Source organism: Cupressus sempervirens, chromosome 1 (assembly GCF_028749045.1).
Source record: "Cupressus sempervirens isolate cs-2001-9-10 chromosome 1, ASM2874904v1, whole genome shotgun sequence".
NCBI classification, from domain to species: domain Eukaryota; kingdom Viridiplantae; phylum Streptophyta; class Pinopsida; order Cupressales; family Cupressaceae; genus Cupressus; species Cupressus sempervirens.
Window position 1 is genome coordinate 176,395,827 of NC_143118.1, and position 20,858 is coordinate 176,416,684.

The window sequence follows — 20,858 nt, forward strand, 5'->3', positions numbered from 1 at the left end:
TGTATGTGAGAGGCAAGGAATTTTGTATCTCTTAATTTGCTGAAGTTTAATATAATTCCTCATTTGTAGAATTGGTTTTCCCTTAGGGGTTTTTCTAGGGACAATTTGTCCAGAAATATTGTGTTCATTGTGTCATGAATTTCTTTCAGTATTTTTATTGGTGTTATTTTTCAATATTGGTTGGAAATTTATTTCCAATAGTTTAATAATCATTTACGATAGGAGATTAATAATCAGTGACTACAATAGTGTTAATTTTTACAATACTTATGTAATGACATTTAACCATCCAATTCATACCTGTTGAAATGATTTCTACAGTAAAAAAACTAAGAATTCTAATAATATAAATATAGGTATAAAATATCTTTTACGTTAAACTTCAACTCATTTTTAAAAATAGCATATAAAATTCTCTTTAGAAAGTAAAAATGATTATAAAACAAAATGAACTAAAACAACTTTGTATAAATAAAATTCTTACAAATTGATACCTCTGAATTCTTATTAAAATATTTTCAACAAAAAATATTATATTTTATTCTAAAATTTTCAAATATCGCAGTGGATTTTTTAGCATAAGGTGACACAACTAGAAAAAACAAATGTCTACCTTCCTAGTCCTCAACTCTGAGAAAAAAATATAATATCAGTTCAACAAACTAATAAGCCATATGGATGAAACACATAGAGGAAGATAAGCTGATTTCCCCCTAAACTACTAAAAAATAGATGAAGAAAAAAATCAATAGTATCCACTGACCACATTTCAATTAATTAGCTCATTAAGGTGAGGCTGTAGTACCTTTCATTGGCTCGAGAGGCTTGATGATAGTGTCAGTTACATCTTTCTTATAAGAAGATCCAAGAGAAGGTGGTATGTGTACATTATCAAGATTTGTGTTTTGACGAGAAGATAGGATACGGTAGACATCTCCAACCTCATCATTAGCATCGTTGACCCTCCCTTCAACCAGCACAATCTCTGCCATCAACACCAACACCAACACAGCCACATATTTTTTCGGTAATTGCCGTCTATAAATGTAGAGCCAGTGCAAGAGAATTAGTACACCATATGAAGAGATAGAAAAGTAGTGGTGCTTCATGTTACATTTTCTAGAGGGAAGAAATCACAGACAAGGGAGTCCTGTAGGAGAAGGTGGAAAGGGTGCTCACTAATCTCTAGATAAAATGTACCAAAGATAAAAAAAAAAAAAGTCATACATGATTTTTTTTCAGATTCACCAAAATATAGTGAAAGTTTTTTTTAAAATTTTATTTTTTCTATCACAAAATATACAGGTCATGAAGATTAAATGATAAAAATTTCAAATTTTAGTTTTTTGAAATTTAGTCAATAGTGCAATTAAGAAAAAGTGCAGCCATGTAGGGCTATTGTGTTTACTTTAACTTTGGAATTACTGCAAGGTGAATTGATCTGTAGACGAGTATTATATATATGTGATAGTTCTTGTAAAACATAAAGTTGGGGATGTTTTAAAAGTGATTGGAGAAAAAAAAAACATGTTGGCAAGCTTCTTGCTAGGAAGAATTCAAGTTTGAATTCAAATTTGCCTCTGAAAAAATTGAAGTCAATGGTAGTCATGGAAAAGGGTATAGGCTAATCTCTCAAAAAAATACAAAAGACAAAAGAACAAATTTTTTTTTTTTTCTAGATTTACAAGAACATAGTGATTTTTTTCCAATTTTTTTGTTGTTTTCAACTACAAACTATGTAGATTATAAAGATCAAATGATGAAAACTTCAAAAAAAATCTATAAAGTCTTTGATCTTTTAAAAATTGGTCAAGTGTACGTGGAAAAGTATTTTGCTAGCATTTCAAATATTTGATTGCATGTCAAAATGACGTCATTCCTATAAAATTAAAACATTGTGAATTGTATATGTGGCTCCAATTTATTAATAAGTAGAAAGGTTCTATGATTCCAATAAGACAAGAATCCACAAGAATCCACAAGAATTGTAATGTTTTAAATATTTTACCACAAAAATATCTTATTTGTGATTTAAATTTTAACCCATATTTATATGCCAAAACGTAGTATACTCAAAACAAGCAACGCTAAGAAGTTATTTCTTCAACGAAACAATTACAATTTGATATCTAAAAATGTTAAATTTGAACTTAGATAATGTAATAATTGAAATATGACATTGGATCCTTCAAGCTTTATGTCCTATCATGCAAGCTAGACCAAACAAATTTTACGGAGGCCCTCATTAATGTCCAAAAAAATTGATACCAATCCAGTTCGGTAAATCTAATATCAATCCAGCGCTGTAAATTGTGACATATACGGACTGAATACATATAGGTGGATATCCCCCACTGAACCAATAATCAGAGAACAAATTAGCAGCTAAACTTAAGGTAAGGGCGCAGCAGCATTTATTTGCTCCTGGGGTGTACCGGCTGTGTTTTTCTTTTCAGTGAAAGGAGTTCCAGGCGAGTCAGGCACAGGTACATCATATGGTCCAGGGGCTAGTGAAGTATCTCCAGGGGATGGTGAAGTAGCTCCTTCAACACACCTCGTGGACAATATAAGCACAATCACTGCCATCAACACGAACATGGCAACATATCTCCTTGTTTCCATCTCTTTGTGTAAAACCATTTGAAGAAAAGTGTTCCACATATATATGAAGCCACAAGATGTAACTGCTTTATATTGCATTGCCTGAGATGGAAATTTGCAAATTAGGGAGTCGGGTGATGTGGGTCATTAGACTTTACAGTCCGGAGGCTGCACGATTTTCAAAGTCAATAAAGATGAAAGACCACGTGCTTGGTTGATATTTAACTCAAAATGTTTCGATGTATATCCAAGAGCCGAAATAGCATTAAACCTGAATTTTAAGAGAGGGTTTGAATAAATAGAGCCTCTAAAGATGATTTAGAGGGTTTGAAAATATTTAGAAGTTCACAAAACAGCAAAAAAAAAAAATCTGTTCAAGAAAATTTTAAATGAGTGAATTATGTTCTTAGGGTTGATGAACAGAGATATGCGGTGGTCGCTGGATTATGTTTGGATGGAGTTGATTGTTAGAAAATATTATAGGTTAGGGGTGAGATTTGATGTCATTATTAGGAAAATAATAGGTTATATTTTGGATTTTAGGATGAGAGAAGTTTACATATTCTTATTCAGGTGGTTACAATGTGATTAGAATTTTGTAGAAGAGCAAACCCCAGGGACTTTCTCATAAGAGGTTAGATTATTTATTTATTTATTTTGTTTTCTATATAATGTTATGTATTTTTATTGTTTTTTGTTTTCTATATAAGTTTGAATCTAAAAGAATAAATAGGTTAAAGTAACTAGAAATTGATGAATATTATTTTATAAGTAATTTAAATAAAGATAATAAGGAATTGTGGATAGGATATGTTGTGTGTCATATATTTGAGTATTTTTAAGGTGTGTAATAAATACAAAAGATAAATCAATTTTCACCATGATAATAAATAATAAGAAATTTTAACAAATATAGTCAATTTACATTTGTAAAATTATATGTAAAAATATTGATAATTTATAAGAGAAGGAAACCATAGACAAGGATTTGTTAATAGTAATAAATGAACATATAATTGAGATTTTTATGTGTTAGAAACATCATGGTCAAAGAGGTGGTATAAGGCTTGTGATGATTGAATTAATCGAGTTTTTGAAATGTTTTTCTTCTTGAAAATAACTTTATTTATCAAAGAATGTAGAAAAATGAGTGGCAAATCAAATTCAAATAAATGTGAAAAATATATTAAATTTCTTAATAAGGTATAGACAAATTAACTTATGAAGAATATGTTAGTTTATCTTCTAAGCTATTTTTTTTTCCAATTCTTTAATTATTAGCATATAAGTCACATATTTCATGCAGGTACTATAACATTTATAATGATATACAAATATTATTGGTAATTTTCTTAAGAATATTGTAAGAAAGTAAACTTCCAATAAAATAATTGTATATCATTGCTAACTTTCTTAAGAATATTGTAAGAAAGTAAAATTCCAATAAAATAATAAAGCATAAATGACTTGTCACTCCCTTCAACCCCTCTCCTACTACAAATCACCATCAACGCCAACATGGCCACACATTTCTCCTTTTCTATCTCTAAACACCAATGTAAGAAAAGTACACCGTAGTGGTGCTTCATGTTGCATTTACTAGATGCAAGAAATCACTGGCAAGGGAGTTGTATAGAACATGCTGAAGACTTAAGGGCCAGTTTGGTTGTTGGCATAGAAATTGAAAATTAGAATAGAAAAATAGAATGAGAATGGAAATGGGGAATAAGAATAGAAAATGGCAATTCCAATTATATTTGGTTCACTTGGAATTCAATTGAGAATATGTTAATCCATTGTTTGGTTGTACAAAAATGGAATATCAATAAGGTTAAGCTTTATATTTTTAAAAATATTTTCCTTAATTTTTAAAATTTTTAATTTATTGGTTTTTGGTTAATTTTTTCAATAATGATATAAAGGTTAATTTATTTCATTTTTTTAAACAAATAGATATAATATAAAAAATGTGATAAAAAAATGTTGAAAAATAATTTTTAAAAAAAGAAATTTTTATTTTTTTAAATCAAAAAAAATATTTTAAAAACATTTTTTTTTAAATTATAAAATAAATAAAAAATAAAGAAATCATATTGGTAATAGGAATGGCTTATTTCAATTACAACTATTTTTTGGCATAAACATATGCTCATTTTAGGGGCAAAATCGGAATATGTCTTTCTATTGCCAATTCTGATTGAGCACACCAAACAGTGAATATAAAACATATTCTAATTTTCTCTTCCTATTTCAGTCTTATTCCAACCACCAAACAGGGCCTAAAGGAAGGTGCAGTGATATAGTGTTGATGTGTTTACTTTGACTTTGGACTTTACATTTTAACGAGTTGCCCTGGCACATGCTTGACTAAAGACCACGTGTTTGTCTCATACTTGACTCCAATGCTCATAGTATACCACAATGTAGAAGTTGTCTATAACGATTATTCAAATAGAATTATGCATATTTGTTCTTATAAAACATTAAAGTCGGGATGTTTTACAAATGATTTGAGAAAAAACAATAAAAAATCATGTTGGCGAGAGGAAGAATTCATGTTGGGCCACCCAGAAAACTTAAAGTCAATGGTGGCCAAGGAAAAGTGTTTTGCTAGCATTTCAAATGTTTGATTGCATCTCAAAAAGACGTCATTCCTGACGTGAGCATGTCAAATTAAAACACTGCAATTCAAAGATCAATAGCAACAACTTCAAAGTACACCCAATATTCATTGGGAGAATATTGGGAGCTTATGGAGGTTTTACCGATGCCACAGGCGACCTCTACTAAGAGTAGACAGGCGACCTCTACTGAGAGTCAACGACTATATTTTCTACAATCCAAGTATTTCAATGGAGGTTTCGCCTACTGCATATATGCATAATTTGTGAATATCCATTTTATAACTATTTTCCGAGCCGATGGACAAGTTAACATTCAAAGCCAGAGGACCTCTACTGAGAGTCAACGACTATATTTTCTACAATCCAAGTATTCCAATGGAGGTTTCGCCTACTCCATATATGCATAATTTGTGAATATCCATTTTATAACTATTTTCCGAGCCGATGGACAAGTTAACATTCAAAGCCAGAGGTCTACTTATGCTCATAGCGAATATCCTTGCTTTTCTTGTCTCGGTTTCTTCTCAGTCAGGTAGAAATCGGAGGGATAAGTTTACTTGTAAAATCTCTTTTTTCCTTCATTCCAATGATTAATTGTCATTTGTTGTAAAGCAGGACTCCTGAGCGGCAATTGTGGCGATGAACATAATTACACTGGTTCAGTGACCAACGTTACGTTGACATTGGATGGTCATTTCATAGATGCTAGTGAGGCAGCGAATATTAGCAATGCAAATATACCATGTCACTTGTAGTCTCTGCGTTACTTTACAAAGCCTCTAAATAAATCATGTTTTAGCCTACCATTAAACATCAGTGTCACATATCTCTTACGCCTGTGGTTTCTTTTTGGTCATTATAATGGAATCCTAGAGCTTCCAAGTTTCAATGTTTCTTTCGAGACACAAGGGATGCTTATTCAAAAGATCCAATCTATACCATCTCCATATGTCCCTGAATTTACCAGAGAAATTATCATCACCAGTTCTGCCAATGCCCTCTAGGTTTGCTTGATTCAAACTTCAAACATCAGTGATCCTTTCATTTCTGCAATTGATCTGAGGAGCCTTAAAGGCAACCTCTATGAGGCTCAGCTTAAGCCTAGACTAATGTTGAGCTTATTGTCAAGATATGATCTGGGCACTCAATCATCAAAGGTTATCAGGTAGTTATATTGATGTTAAAAAACTTATTAAGGTAGCAATCTTCGTATAAGTTAGCAGTCTATCAATATTAGCACTATTCTGGCTTGACGTATGTATATTGGAATGAAGAAAGTTTAAGATTTTATGTATAATTAATTGAAAATCTTAGATACTTGAAGTAAAATCTGTTAGGTTTATTACATTAATTAAGTTAGTTTTTGTGTTTAGGTTAGATAAATAAAACAGTTCAATATATAGTTGCTAGAAAGTTATTCTCATAAGTTATTCCCGTAAGTAGTTGTTGCAAGGGAAAATAATACTATATAAAGATGCTTAGACATCAATGTAAATAGTAATCAATATTCATATCATTTCAATAATTCAGTATGATTTCAATATCATTGTTAGTTTCAATTCTATGTGTATCTAAATGATCTTAATCAATAGTTTCAGCATTTTATTTTTTCTCTTTCATTTTATATTTTCAGTTTCACATTTTTTAGGCCTGTTACAGTGGTATCAGAGCGGGTTAATCAATGGGGAGAAGAGTGCCTTTGATGGATTTTGGATGATCGGAGTCTAAAACAATAAGACGCTGGAGGAAATGGAGGTTGGAGGATTTTTATCATCTCAAGCTAGCTTCTCACTTAGAGATGATTACTACATGAGAAGCACCTATTTGTGTCCCTATAAAGTTGGGGCTTGACCAATTCCTCCCTAAAGATAAGAGAGGAATTGATAGATTTGTGTCCCAGAAGAAAAGAGAGGGCTTGGCTACGTGATTGTCCTTCGATTGAGTGAGGGGAGGCAGGATTTCAACAATGGTGTTTGAGACACTCGGAGGAGATGCCGAATTTTGGAGGAAAGATGTCCAAACATATTAGTGGCGATTGTTTCTATGGCACTTGAGGAGGCATTAGACACACTCAGAGGAGATGTGGACTTTCGGAGGAAAGGCGTCTCATGTGCAGCACCAAAGGAGGCATCAGGCACACTCCATGGAGATGTGAAATTGTGGAGGAACTATGTCTTGTTGTATAAAAGAGGTAGAAACAATTTTTTTATGAGGCCAACTTCAGGATTTGCGATCTGAAGCTGGGATATGAAAGCAACATTAGGATTAAGATTTGCAATCTGAAGTTGCAGACTATTTTCAAAGATTGGTGAAGGAGCTCAACTTTAGGATTAGGACATGCAATCTGAAGTTGCAGACTACTTTCAAAGATTGGTGAAGGAGCTCAACTTCAGGATTAGGATTTGCAATCTGAAGTTGCAGACTATTTACAAAAATTGGTGAAAGAGCTCAACTTTAGGATTAAGATTTGCAATATGAAGTTGCAAACTACTTTCAAAGATTGGTGAAGGAGCTCAACTTCAGGATTAGGATTTGCAATCTAAAGTTGCAGATTACTTTCAAAGATTGGTGAAGGAGCTTCATCAAAGTTTATCATCTTGGTGAAGGCTTTTCAATTTTATTGGATTAATGTAATAAGGGGGGGAATGTTGGACTTATTAGATTAATTAGGTTAGGAATGTTGGTCTTATTACATTAATTAGGTTAGCAAGAATGATTGTTGAATTAATGTAATAAGGGGGGAATGTTAGGTTTATTACATTAATTAGGTTAGTTTTTGTGTTTAGGTTAGATAAATAAAATAGTTCAATATATAGTTGCTAGGAAGTTATTCTCATAAGTTATTCCCGTAAGTAGTTGTTGCAAGGGAAAATAATACTATATAAAGATGCTTAGACATCAATGTAAATATTAATCAATATTCATATCATTCCAATAATTCAGTATGATTTCAATATCATTATTAGTTTCAATTCTATGTGTATCTAAATGATCTGAATCAATAGTTTCGGCATTTTATTTCTGCTCTTTCATTTTATATTTTCAGTTTCACATTCTTTGGGCCTATTACAAAATCTGCCATAAATATTCAAAATACCCATTCGTTATTAGGTACCCAGAAGATCGATTCAATCAGTTGTGGAATTCAGATAGCCAAAAGTTTGTTCTATACAACACCACCCTTACTGGAAAAGCCTGTTTGAATTGTTGAAATATTAAAGGCATATAGTCATTTGACCCTCGAGCCAAATGCCCACCTACCACCTCTGACAACCTGCACAATAGCTAGAAATTTTAATATGGGTAGGTGAGTTTCAAATTTGGAAAAAGATGGGGAAACGTTTTTAGGAATGAGACAAAAAAAAGTGAATGTATTGATTCATTCATTCAATTCAAAAAATCAGAGAGAAGTTATAGAGAAGAGCTGAAGAAGAAGAAGGAATAAAGTTGTTCAGCAAATCAAGTCAAGTTCAAAAGATAGAAGGAATTGTTGTCATGCCTATAGTTGCATGTGTTTCTACCTATCATTTTGTAAGTTCATAGTTTATTGTTTTGACCTGTTAAAGCAGTGATTACTCTAGGCATTCATGTATGCAGCCATTAGAGCTGCAAGTTTAAAGTTTAAAGTTTGAAGTTTCACCAATTTAAAGTTTTAGGGTTTTCTAGCTGAAGCCAAATGCTCCCATATTTTGTAATAGATTGAATCAAAGTTGAATAGAAAGCAAGTAGGCACACTTGAAACCATTTCTCTTCCCTTATTTGATGTATTTGTGAAGTTCATTGCTGAATACTTCAAGCTTTGGGTTTTTGGTTTTAATGGTGGTAACATTCATGTTGAAAGTCTGTCACTTGGCTTGGTCTTTGTTTGTGTTTTAACTCCGTGGTTTAAGCTGAGCTCACTCAACATCCATTGGTGTCGAGTTCCCCTTTGAGTGTCGAGTTCACTCAGCTCCCTCATGCACCAAGCACACTCAACACCCTCCTACCACTCGGCTCCTTAAGGTGCCAAGCAATACTGGCACTCAACAATAGTTAGTGCCAAGTGAAAAAAATTTAAGTTTTTAATTTTATTTTATTTCTCTCACATAGTATCAGAGCTTTGAGGCCCCACATCCATAGTGAGTTAAGGCAATTTTTCTAGGATATTTAACATGGCAAGAGATACAAGAAAGATATGGCAGCAATCAACAACCTTCAATGGATAAAATTATGATACATGGGCAAAGAAGATGAAGACCATAATGGTTGCAAATGATTTATGGGAGTTTGTGATTAATGGGTTCAATGATATGACAAACTCAACTTAGTATGCTACTCTTAGAAATGCACAAAAGAATCAGCTGAAAGAGTCAAGGAGAAAGGATGCTAAGGCATTAAGTTTGATTGAGGCAGTAATGACAGAGATAGTTTTTACCAAAATTGTAGCAGCAAATTATGCAAAGGAAGCATGGGATATCCTTGAGACAAATTTCAAGGGGACTGATAAAGTCCGTATAGTAAAGCTACATAATATAAGGAGGGATTTTGAGAACCTTCAGATGAAGGAAAATGAATCAGTTGTAGATTTTAGTTCAAGGACCTCCAATGTGATTAACCAACTAAAGTCAAATGGAGAAGACTATCAAGAGCAGAGGATAGTGGAAAAGATATTGAGAAGTTTACCTCATAAATATGACAATTTGGTCATGACCATAGAAGAGGCAAAGGACATCACTATTTTGACAATGGATGAGTTGATGGGTATTCTTCAAACCCATGAGCATAGGATCAACATATCTGCATCTTCTTCTTCCCAAGAGCAAGCATTCAAGGCTCAGTCAAATCCAAGAGAAAGGGGCAGAGGAAGAAATGGCTTAGCCAGAAACTCCAGAGGCAAAGGCCAAGGTAATGGAGGACAAAGAAATGCTATAGCAGAAAACTCAAGAAGAGCAAAGGGAGCAAGCACTTCTCAAAACACTTCAAGAGGAGGTAAGAAAAACTACAACTCAAATAGGAGTAATGTAGAATGCTACTACTGTCATAAATATGAACATTATGCAAGTGAATTCTGGAAGAAGCAAAATGATTAGTTAGGACAAGCAAATGTGGCTGATGTGAACATGGGAAGTGGAAACAATGCCACTGCCTTCATCATGTGTAATGTTGGTGAAGAAGGAAGCCCTAAATTTTGGTACCTCGATAGTGGATGAAGCAACCACATGAGTGGTAATGAAACTTTGTTTTCATTTATTAACAAGAGTTTCAAATCTGAGATTAAAATAGGTAACAATGGAACCCTACTAGTAGTGGGCAAAGGATCTATTATGGTCTACACCAAGCAAGGTGAGAAGAAGGAAATAAAAAATGTGTATTTTTCCCATGGTATGAAGCACAATCTGATGAGCATTGGTTAGCTCTTTCAAAATAGATACAAAGTGCTAATGGAGAATAATAGGTGTGTCATTCATAAAAAGGATAGGAGAAAAAACTTACTTGTAGCAATTCAAATGACAAAGAACAAAATGTTTCCCTTGAGGATAGAGACATGTTTCTCATCTCAAGTTGGTGTTGCACCTCCCATATAGTCAACTATAAAGAGTGATTAAAACCCTTCATGACTATGGCACCTCAGGTATGGTCATCTTGGCTATGCTGGTTTAAATTTGTTGTCAAATAAAAGAATGGTAGAAGGTTTTCCACAAATAGAAAATTTATGTGACAAGTGTGAGGCTTGTATTTTGGATAAGCAACATAGGCTTCCCTTTAATTATGAAAATTCTAGGAGGGCTAGATATCCATTAGAGTTAGTGCATACTGACCTAGTTGGTCTTATGCAAGTTACTTCCATTGAGGGGAGTACTTATTTCATGACATTTATTGATGATTTTAGTCGTAGGACATGGATTTATTTTTTGAAATCTAAATTTGAAACATTTGATAAGTTTCTTGAGTTCAAAGCCCAGGCTGAAAGATAATGTGGACACTATATCAAGGTCTTAAGATCAGATAGAGGAAGGGATTATACCTCCAATTCTTTTATAAATTTTGGTAGGAAACATGGCATAAAGAAAGAGCTCACGGCCACCTATACACGACAACAGAATGGAGTGGCTAAAAAAAAGAATAGGACCATTGTTGAAATGGCAAGGGGCATCATGATGAAAGAGAAAGGTCTCCCAACTGAATTTTGGGGAGAGGTTGTGGCAACAATATTTTACCTAATTAATAAATGTCCTACAAAGGAAATCCGTGATAGAATTCCAATGGAAGCATGGTCACAAGGAAGATGGATAGTTGAATAAGGGTGTTTGGATGTGTTGCATATGCACATGTGCCTAAAGAGCAAAGGTAGAAATTGGATGGAAAAGGTGTGAAGTGCATCTTCATAGGGTATAGCTCATAATCAAAGGTATACATATTGTATGACCCATTGAACAACAAGACGATTCTCTAAAGAGATGTGGAACTTTTTGAAAATCAGTCATGGTATGGACCGACTGATGAAACACTGAGCACTTCAAGTAAAGTACCAATTATGAGTGAAGAGGATGCTGATGAATAGCAAGGAGCAGATAGAAGAAAAGGAAAGCAACCTCAATCATTGTCGAGCTCCTCTAGGCATGACCGAGTGTCAGTACCAAGTAATAGTGAAGACCGTTCTGGTCGACAAAGCAGTATCAGTGAAGATTTTGATCCCACGCTCTACTCCCTATTACCAAGAAAGACCAAGAGTCTTAGTGAGATATACCAAGATGAAAGGTATGAAGATTATGATGAGAGTGTTAATTTTGTATTATTTTCTCATAGTGATCCAATATATTTTGAAGAAGCTATTAAGGAGAAGAAATGGTGTAAGGCCATGGATGAGGAGATAGATGTTATAGAAAGGAATGAGACATGAGAGTTAACTAAATTGCCTCCCAAAAAGTAAGTGATTGGAGTGAAATGGGTCTATAAGACCAAATGCAATGCTAAAGACAAGATTGATAGGCATAAGGCAAGGCTAATAGTCAAGGCCTACAAACAACAATATGACAGAAATTATGATGAGACATATGACCTGGTTGCAAAAATGAAAATCGTGTGTGCTATCATAGCAATTGTAGCCCAACACAAATGGAAGGTATACCAAATGGATGTGAAGTCTACCTTCCTAAATGGTGTACTGAAGGAAGAAGTCTATGTGGAGCAACCACCTAGTTATAAAGTTGTAGGTGAAAAACACAAAATATATTGATTGAAGAGAGCTTTTCATGGGCTCAAACAAGCTCTAAGGGCATGGTACAATAGGATTGACTCATATTTTATGAGCAATGGCTTTAGCAAAAGTAATGGTGAGCCTATTCTATACATCAAGGTAGCAAATGGAAATATGTTGATTGTTATTTTGTATGTAGATGATTTGATTTTTACTGGTAATGACAAGGCTCTAATTGGTGAGTTCAAAGAGGCCATGAAAAATGAATTTGAGATGACAGACCTTGGTCTCTTGAAGTACTTTCTAGGCATAGAAGTAAAACAAATGTATGATGGCATCTTTATCTCTCAACAAAAGTATGCAGGGCAGATCTTGGAGAGATTCAAAATGCAGAATAGTAAACTAACCCCCACACCAATAGCAATAGGCTTGAAGTTGAGCAAGGAAGACTCTAGCAAGAGAGTGGATCCAACACTATACAAGAGTATGGTTGGAAGTTTGATGTATTTGACTACAACTCGGCTAGACTTGATGCATGCAGTAAGTTTGATTTTCAGATTTATAGAAACACCAAAGGATTCCCATTGGCAAGCAAAAAAGAGGATCATAAGGTATGTGAAAGGTATCAAGGGATTTGAAATTTTTTATATTGCAGTAAATGAATTCAAGTTGGTTGGTTATACAGATAGTGATTGGGCTAGAAGTCTAGATGATAAGAAGAGCACTTCTAGATATATGTTTCATATGGGATTGGGTGCAATCTCATGGGCATCCAAGAAGCAACCTATTGTTGTTCAATCTATAGTAGAGGCTGAATATATAGTAGCAAATGTAGTAGCATGTCAGGCTATTTGGTTAAGGAGGATCTTGATAGATTTGAATGAAAGGCAAGAGGATGGAACCACAATTTATTGTGACAACATTTTCTCAATTGCATTGTCCAAGAATCTAGTCTTCCATGGGAGAAGCAAGCATATAGAGATCAGATATCACTTCATTAGAGAGTTGGTTGGGAATGAAGACATCAAGATGAAATTTTGTAAGCTTGAGCAGTAGCTAGCAGACATTTTGACAAAGCCATTAGGCATTGGAAGTTTTGTACACCTAAAAGAGTGTCTTGGTGTAGTTGATTTGGATCAGTAGTGATCCTTGTTTGTTTAGCTTGGGACAAAGGGGGAGTGTTGAAATATTAAAAATATATAGTCGTTTGCCCCTGGAGCCAAATGTCTATCTACCACCTCTGACAACCTGCACATCAACCAAAAAATTTAATACAGGTAGGTGAGTTTCAAATTTGGAAAAGAGGGGGAAACATCTTTGGAAATGAGACAAAAAAAAAGGAATGTATTGATTCATTCATTCAGTTCAATAGATCAGAGAGAAGTTGTAGAGAAGAGCAGAAGAAGAAGAAGGAAGAAAGTTGATCAGCAAATCAATTCAAGTTCAGAAGACAGAAGGAATTGTTGTCGTGCTTGTAGTTGCACATGTTTCTACATGTCGTTCTGTAAGTTTGTAGTTTATTTTTTTGACCTATTGAAGGAGTGATTGCTCTAGGCATTCATGTATGCAGTCATTAGAGCTACAAGTTTAAAGTTTGAAGTTTGAAGTTTCACCAGTTTAAAGTTTTAGGGTTTTCTAGTTAAAGATGAATGCTCCTAGATTTTGTAATAGATTGAATCAAAGTTGAATAGAAAGCAAGTAGGCATACTTGAATCCATTGCTCTTCCTTTATTTGTTGTATTTGTGAAATTCATTGTTGAATACTTCAAGCTTTGGGTCTCTGATTTTAATGGTGGTAACATTCACGTTGAAAGTCTGTCACTTGGCTTGGTTTTTGTTTGTGTTTTAACTCTGTAGTTTAAGCCAAGCTCACTTGGCATCCATTAGCGTTGAGTTCCCCTTTAAGTGTCGAGTTCACTCGGCTCCCTCATGTGTTGAGCACACTTGGCTCCTTAAGATGCCGAGCAATACTAGCACTAGGCAATAGTTAGTGCTGAGTGGAAATTTTTTTAAAGTTTTTTATTTTATTTTATTTCTCTGACACGAATAGTCTGATTTTGGGCAAGAATAATATCACCAGTTTCCCTCCTGATTTTGTAATGTAGACAGCTCTTTTTTCCAAAACCACTATAAATCAATTATGCTTAATACTTCTGCAACAGAATGCCAAAACTTTTATTGTACTATACTTTGCAAAGGTCAAGATCCTCAATGGCTCAGAGTCAAGGAACTTTAATGTTATGACAAATGAACAGATTGTTCGCTACATAGATTACGCTCTGCAAAATCACTCCATTAAGCTGCCACTCACATACAACTACGCACAAGGAAGCGAGGTAGTGATATCTCTTGAAACCATAGACCAACTAGGAATATCCAGGCGTGGTCCCCTTATTAATGCTATTGAGTATTACAGAATAGTGGAGAGCAAGACAGAAACTTATGCAGCTGATGGTAAGTAGATCATAATATCGTCCATTTTCTGATTCAATTTTTAACCATAGTTCCTTTCCTCTAACGGGGTCACGAATGACGTTGTTCTGTTGCAGTTGATGCGTTATTATCAATTAAAAGTGCATTTGGTATCAAGAGTTGGATATCGGAACCTTGTTTTTCTATTGAATGGAGCGGAATCAGATGCAATAAAGGGCTTCCTGTGAGAATATTGGATGTGTAAGTTAGATAACGCATCTTACATGTATTCTCGAATTGATTATCTAACGCATCGTCAATTTTTTAGTAGCTCAAAATGAAGCAGAAATTAATGAATTGATTACCTTGAGTTCTACTTTCAATTAGCGATTTGTCACAGAGCAGTCTGAATAGAACTATACCAGAACGGATCAGCCAGCTGACAGAATTGAGAAGCATGTGAGATCTGACTTATTTAAATGCAGTCAGTTATATTTTTCTGAAACTTCGTTACGAATTTTCTTTATTGTGGTGATTCTGCTAACTCAAATGTTAAACAACTCTCTTCGCAACAACAATTTTTCGGGAACATTTCCAGACTTGTGCAGCTTGACCAAATTGGAGATGATGTAAGCTGAATTATGTCGTATATCTGTTTCATTACTCCCATGAGATTACTTGCACTCCTCTTTGGAGTTTCATTAATTCCTTTTTCCTTATAATATCATTTTGATTGCAATCTTCAGACGTCTTGAAAACAACTACTTTACAGGAACCATCCCAGATTGTCTGTCACGATTGAGTAACCTAAAACAACTGTATGTTTCATATCTTTGTAACAATTTTGTGCCAGTTTTAGGGATGCTAATTTAATTTGATTAATCTCAACTATGTACTCCTTTCCACCTCTCCCAGAAATATAGAAAACAATAACTTCAGTGGAGCTGTTCCGCAATGGCTTTTAGAGAATCCTTCGTAAACTGGACAGAAGCTAGCCATTTTTAAGAATTTATATACTGGTATGCAGTTATATCGGGAATCCCCATTTATGCAAAGGTAAATATAAGTGCAAGTACAATGGCAATAAAGTCGGGATTGATATTAAATCGACTATTGGTGTTCTAGTCCCAACTATTGTAGCAATCGTATTGCTTTTCATATGTCGTAGAAGATATAACTCCAAGAGACGAAAGAAAATGAGGAATATGAACGCCGATCAACGTGAGGAGTTCGTTTTGGCCATTTTATAATTCCTAATGTTCTTTGATTTGAAATATATATTTTTCATTTGCTAATTGAATGTGTAGCTGTAATTGTACCCAACCCTGTGAAGTCTCGTTCATTTAGTCTAGAGGAGATGATGAGAGCTACACAGAATTTGAGCCACGAGATTGGTGAAGGTGGTTTTGGATGTGTCTACTTCGGAAAATTGTCAGATGGGAAAGATGTGGCCGTAAAGATTCTTTCGTCCATATCAAAACAAGGACCAACTGAGTTCTTGAACCAGGTAATGTTTGACAATGTCTATTATCTATCTAAGTTTCTGTTGCTTTGCGTATGATGGCTTTGAGTAAAAGTAAAGGTCGTAACTGAGTAAAACTGATGGCTTTGAGTAAAAGTAAAGGCTGTTGCTTTGCGTATGATGTTATACTTAAGCTGTCGCAGTGTTAAATCTTAAAAGTTTCTTTGTGAGCAGATTGATCTGCTGTCTCGACTAAATCACAAGAATTTGGTATCCTTGCTTGGTTACTGCAATGATTCCAAACAACTCATGCTTGTTTATGATCACATGCCCTGCGGATCTCTCAAAGCCCACCTCTACGGTGAGTAAATAGACCTGCATAATTGTTTTTGGAAAGGAACCTAATCAACTGTGCATTATATTTTCCTCTAGTAACAAGGGCTATTTTCCAACATTCAGTTTATCGATTTTCTTCAGGATAGGATGTATCTTTTATAGATTTGTGAACATTGAAATTCGAAAAATTCAAATAAAGATAAAACAAATCCACTCATTTAGTGCCATAACCTGCAGGTCCTTTGTCCGACTCTTGTGCACTTGATTGGAAAACTAGGCTTGGACTGGCTTTAGATGCAGCAGAAGGTAGATTTTTTATCGAAAACATTGGAATTGTTTCGGTTCTAATTTTGTACAAAACCAGTTTCAGCTGATAAAGGCAAAATTTGTAGATTAGATTAACAGAAAGGTTGGTAATAGTTTATTTATTTACATTGTTAAAGGACTGGAATATCTGCATGTAAGCTGCACGCCAAAAATAGTTCACAGAGACATGAAGAGCTCAAACATTCTGTTGGATTCTAGACTACAGGCAAAGATAGCAGATTTTGGCCTTTCAAAAATGATTGGCGATGACAATGCATCTCATGTGACCACCACCATCAAAGGATCTTTTGGATACTTAGATCCAGCGTTAGTATTGTATTTCCTGACACTTTCAAGAGTTTCAATTTTAATTATGGCTATTTCGCAATCTATTCCCCTTTTTCGCTTAAAAGCTTCATAATTTTCTATTTCCCGTTTGGTTGCTGGAAGATGAGGGCCAAAACCGGGTTATCAGGGGTAAAACCAGGTTTTGCAAAAAAACTTTGGTGTTTGGTTGGTTAAAATTATAACCTGGTTTTCAATTTCATCTTCCAATTTTGGTCAAAAATTGGAAGAAATTTCTTCCAATAAAAAGGTAGAATTCGAAATTAAAACCAGATTTTGAATTTTATGGCAGTTTTCTTAATAATATTGTGGGGTCCACGGTATATTCATCTTCCTGTCAACCAAACGGACCATTGACTTTCCAAACCACAAAACCAGATTTTCAAAAACTTGGTTATAAGATACCCTGATTAAGCCAAAAATTTATCTTCTCCAACCAAATGGGACCTAAAGTAATCATTGTTTTGATTAATATAAAGGTATTTCCGTACGAGCAAGTTGACAAAAAGTGACGTATACAGCTTCGGAGTGCTTTTACTAGAGATCATACGCGGTAGCCCATAGACACGAACCGATCCCAAGAAGAGCTCAGCCTAATCAAATGGGTTAGATGTTTTCTACCTTTAATAGATTCATTTGCTGCAACTTTTTATGCATTTATGGAATGTATCGAATAAAACCTGCAATCGTTTTCATCTTACAGGTTATGATGTATTGGAGATGACTGATGAATCTGGGCGTCAATTGACAGATATATTAGACCAAACGTTGCGTCTATCCGAAAATGGCTATGAAACTTTTTATGGTCTATTGGTTTTGTCAATAAAATGCGTTCAGACTGAAGCATCGAAAAAACCAACGATTAGTGAGATTGTGCAATATACAAGAGGTGCTTTGATTTCAACCAAACCGGAAGACGCGGCTGAAGAATTTGGGCGGTCATTCAGCAGTGCAGATTATAGTTACAGCTTAACTCAGGGTGGTAGGTGACAGTAGACTCGTATTTATAGCTGTTAGATAATTGATGCTACCGGAAAAGCTTCACGGAACCTTCTATTCGGTGTAGAGTCATTCGTTGGAACTTCATTATAGAAGCATGTTTCAATCGCTGAGTTTATAGCGGTTTCTTGTCTAGGTATAAGGTTGGTTAGTATTTTCTTAATTAGCATTATCCATGTATAATTTAATAAACAAGGATATTTAATGAAAAAGAATTGAGTAATAAACGCATTTTCAAAGTCAAGGAGGCTTAAGTCAAAAAGTACTAATACAAGGTAGTGAATTAGAGATAAAAAGCTAAAAAAGTATTAAGAATACAATACATTACAATTATATACTTTTTTAGTTTTGTAATATTTAAAGACTTCTACTAATTGATTGTTAAATTTAAAGATGTTTAAATATTAAAAATTATTATTGTAGGCAATGTACAAAATTTCTTCTAAGGTTGAGCTAGTCTTTCAAAATCTTATGTAACATTGTGTGGCTTTGATGTGTAATTATTGCAAGTGGCATATTCTCTTATTTTTGTGCTTTACGCTGGAAGGATTATTCTTGTTTGATGTTTTCTTTAGTGCAGTTGATTGTATGTGAGTTTTGGATCCCACAAATTTGTTTTTAAAGGGTTCAAACCCTTTAAAAAGTTATTGACTCTTAATAAAAATGTTACAAATTGTTTGAATATTTAGGACACTTGAAATTTAAAAAAAAAATAAAATTTAATCTTAGCCAATATGACACATTTAAAATATCTTAAGAAATATTAAATAATTCTCTCTTCCTAGAATAATCCTATATTATACTTTACGTCTTCCTTCCAATATTTAATGTAGGTTGATAGAGTTGCATTTTTTAATATTGCCCTCTTAGTTTGTAGAAGTTACTACTTCAGCATCTACAATAGCCAATTCTTATATTTATTTTCTTATGTGTTGAAAATTCTCATTAACTAATATCTTTATTATTATATCTATTAAATGTCATGTAAATCTATAAAAAATTAAAATAGATATTGTAGTGTTTAAAAAAAACTCTATTATAAAGTGATTTCTATTATAAATGTTTTTCTTGCATTAATGAAACATTAAGATGTCTTTCAAGGAGGCTCTTAAGAATTTTCTTGAACTAGGGAAAAAAATCCTAGATTTAATTCTAGGTTTAATAGACAAGCTATCTTAAGAGTGTGGAAGAATTTGGCAAAAGTCCTCATCCAATCTATCACTTGTAAATTTAGGTAGAAGAGGTTTCCCTCCAATGTGTTTCCTATGCTAAACCATTTTAGAAGAAAGGATTTTTTTTTCCCATACTAAATTTTCTCTCCTCTTTCCCTTTCTAGGAAAAAACCCAAAGTGAAAGGCTCAACCCCTAAACATCATTTGATTATGTATAGGATTTATGTGTTTCATAGAAACTTGGTACCCTAGAAATCTGCTCAATTAGTGGTTGAATTGAACAATCTAGTTTTTCCAACTCTTTCTTCTTCAATGAAACAAGCCCATATCTTTATAGCTCCTAAACCTCCTCTACCTCTGTTATGTGTATCAGGTCCCTCCTTATAAGGCTAAGGAAAATAAACATGAACCCTTTGAGAAACAAGAGAATGTGGTGGATGTGGATGCCTCAAAGAATTCTATTAAGGGTTTGTTGTGGGCCATAGAGTTGGAATGGATCCCTAATAATTCTACCTAGTTCTTTCTCCATCAACCCCTAGGTCTACCCGGTTCCCTCCCTCCTTTTTTGTTGATTTAATCTACCCTAGAGATAAAGAAGCAGTGGTGCTTCATGTTGCATTTTCAGGATGAAAGAAATCACAGGCAAGGGAGTCATATAGGAGATGACAAAGGCTTAAAGGAAGGTGCAATGATATAAGGATTGTGTGTTTACTTTGATATTGGGCTTTAAACTTTAGAGACTTGCATTGGCTCTCATAAATATTGATAAAGACTAAAGACCATGTGTTTGTTTCATATATGACTCCAATGCTCACATTTTCTAGGCACATGGATATAAGAAGGTTTGTACAAAAGACAAAATCGTAGTATACCGCAACGAGAATTGAGCTTCAGACTAGTTTAAAATAGGCTAATAAATTTATGTTTATAACAATAATTCAAATAGAATTATGCATATTTGAGAGTTCTTGTAAAAAATAAAAGTCGAGATGTTTTACAAGTGATTTGAGAAAAAACTATAAAAAATCACATTGGTAAGCTTCTTGCTAGGAAGAATTCAAGTTGGGGCCCCAAAAAAAATTGAAGTCAATAGTGGCCATGAAAATGTGATTTAGTACATTTCAAATATTTGATTGCTTCTCAAAATATGTCATTCCTGATGTAAGCATGTCAAAAACATTGTGAATTCAAAAATCAATATCAACTACTTTAAAGTCCACCCAATATTCATTGGGAGCTTATGGAGGTTTTGTTGATGCCACAGGCGACCTATACTGAGAGTAGACAATGTATATTTGATTATAATTTTTGCAATCCAACTATTTCATTGGAGGTTTTTCCTACTCCATAAATGCATAATTTGTCAATATCCATTTTACATTTATTTCTCAAGCTGATGGACAAGTTAACTTTCAAAGCTAGAG

General features: G+C 33.9%; 1 pseudogene; it reads left to right on the forward strand.

The window, feature by feature from the left end:
* The first annotated feature begins 5,596 nt into the window (after nt 1-5,596).
* LOC149576715 (putative leucine-rich repeat receptor-like protein kinase At2g28990) lies at nt 5,597-18,253 on the forward strand (annotated as a pseudogene).
* The last annotated feature ends 2,605 nt before the right edge of the window (nt 18,254-20,858 follow it).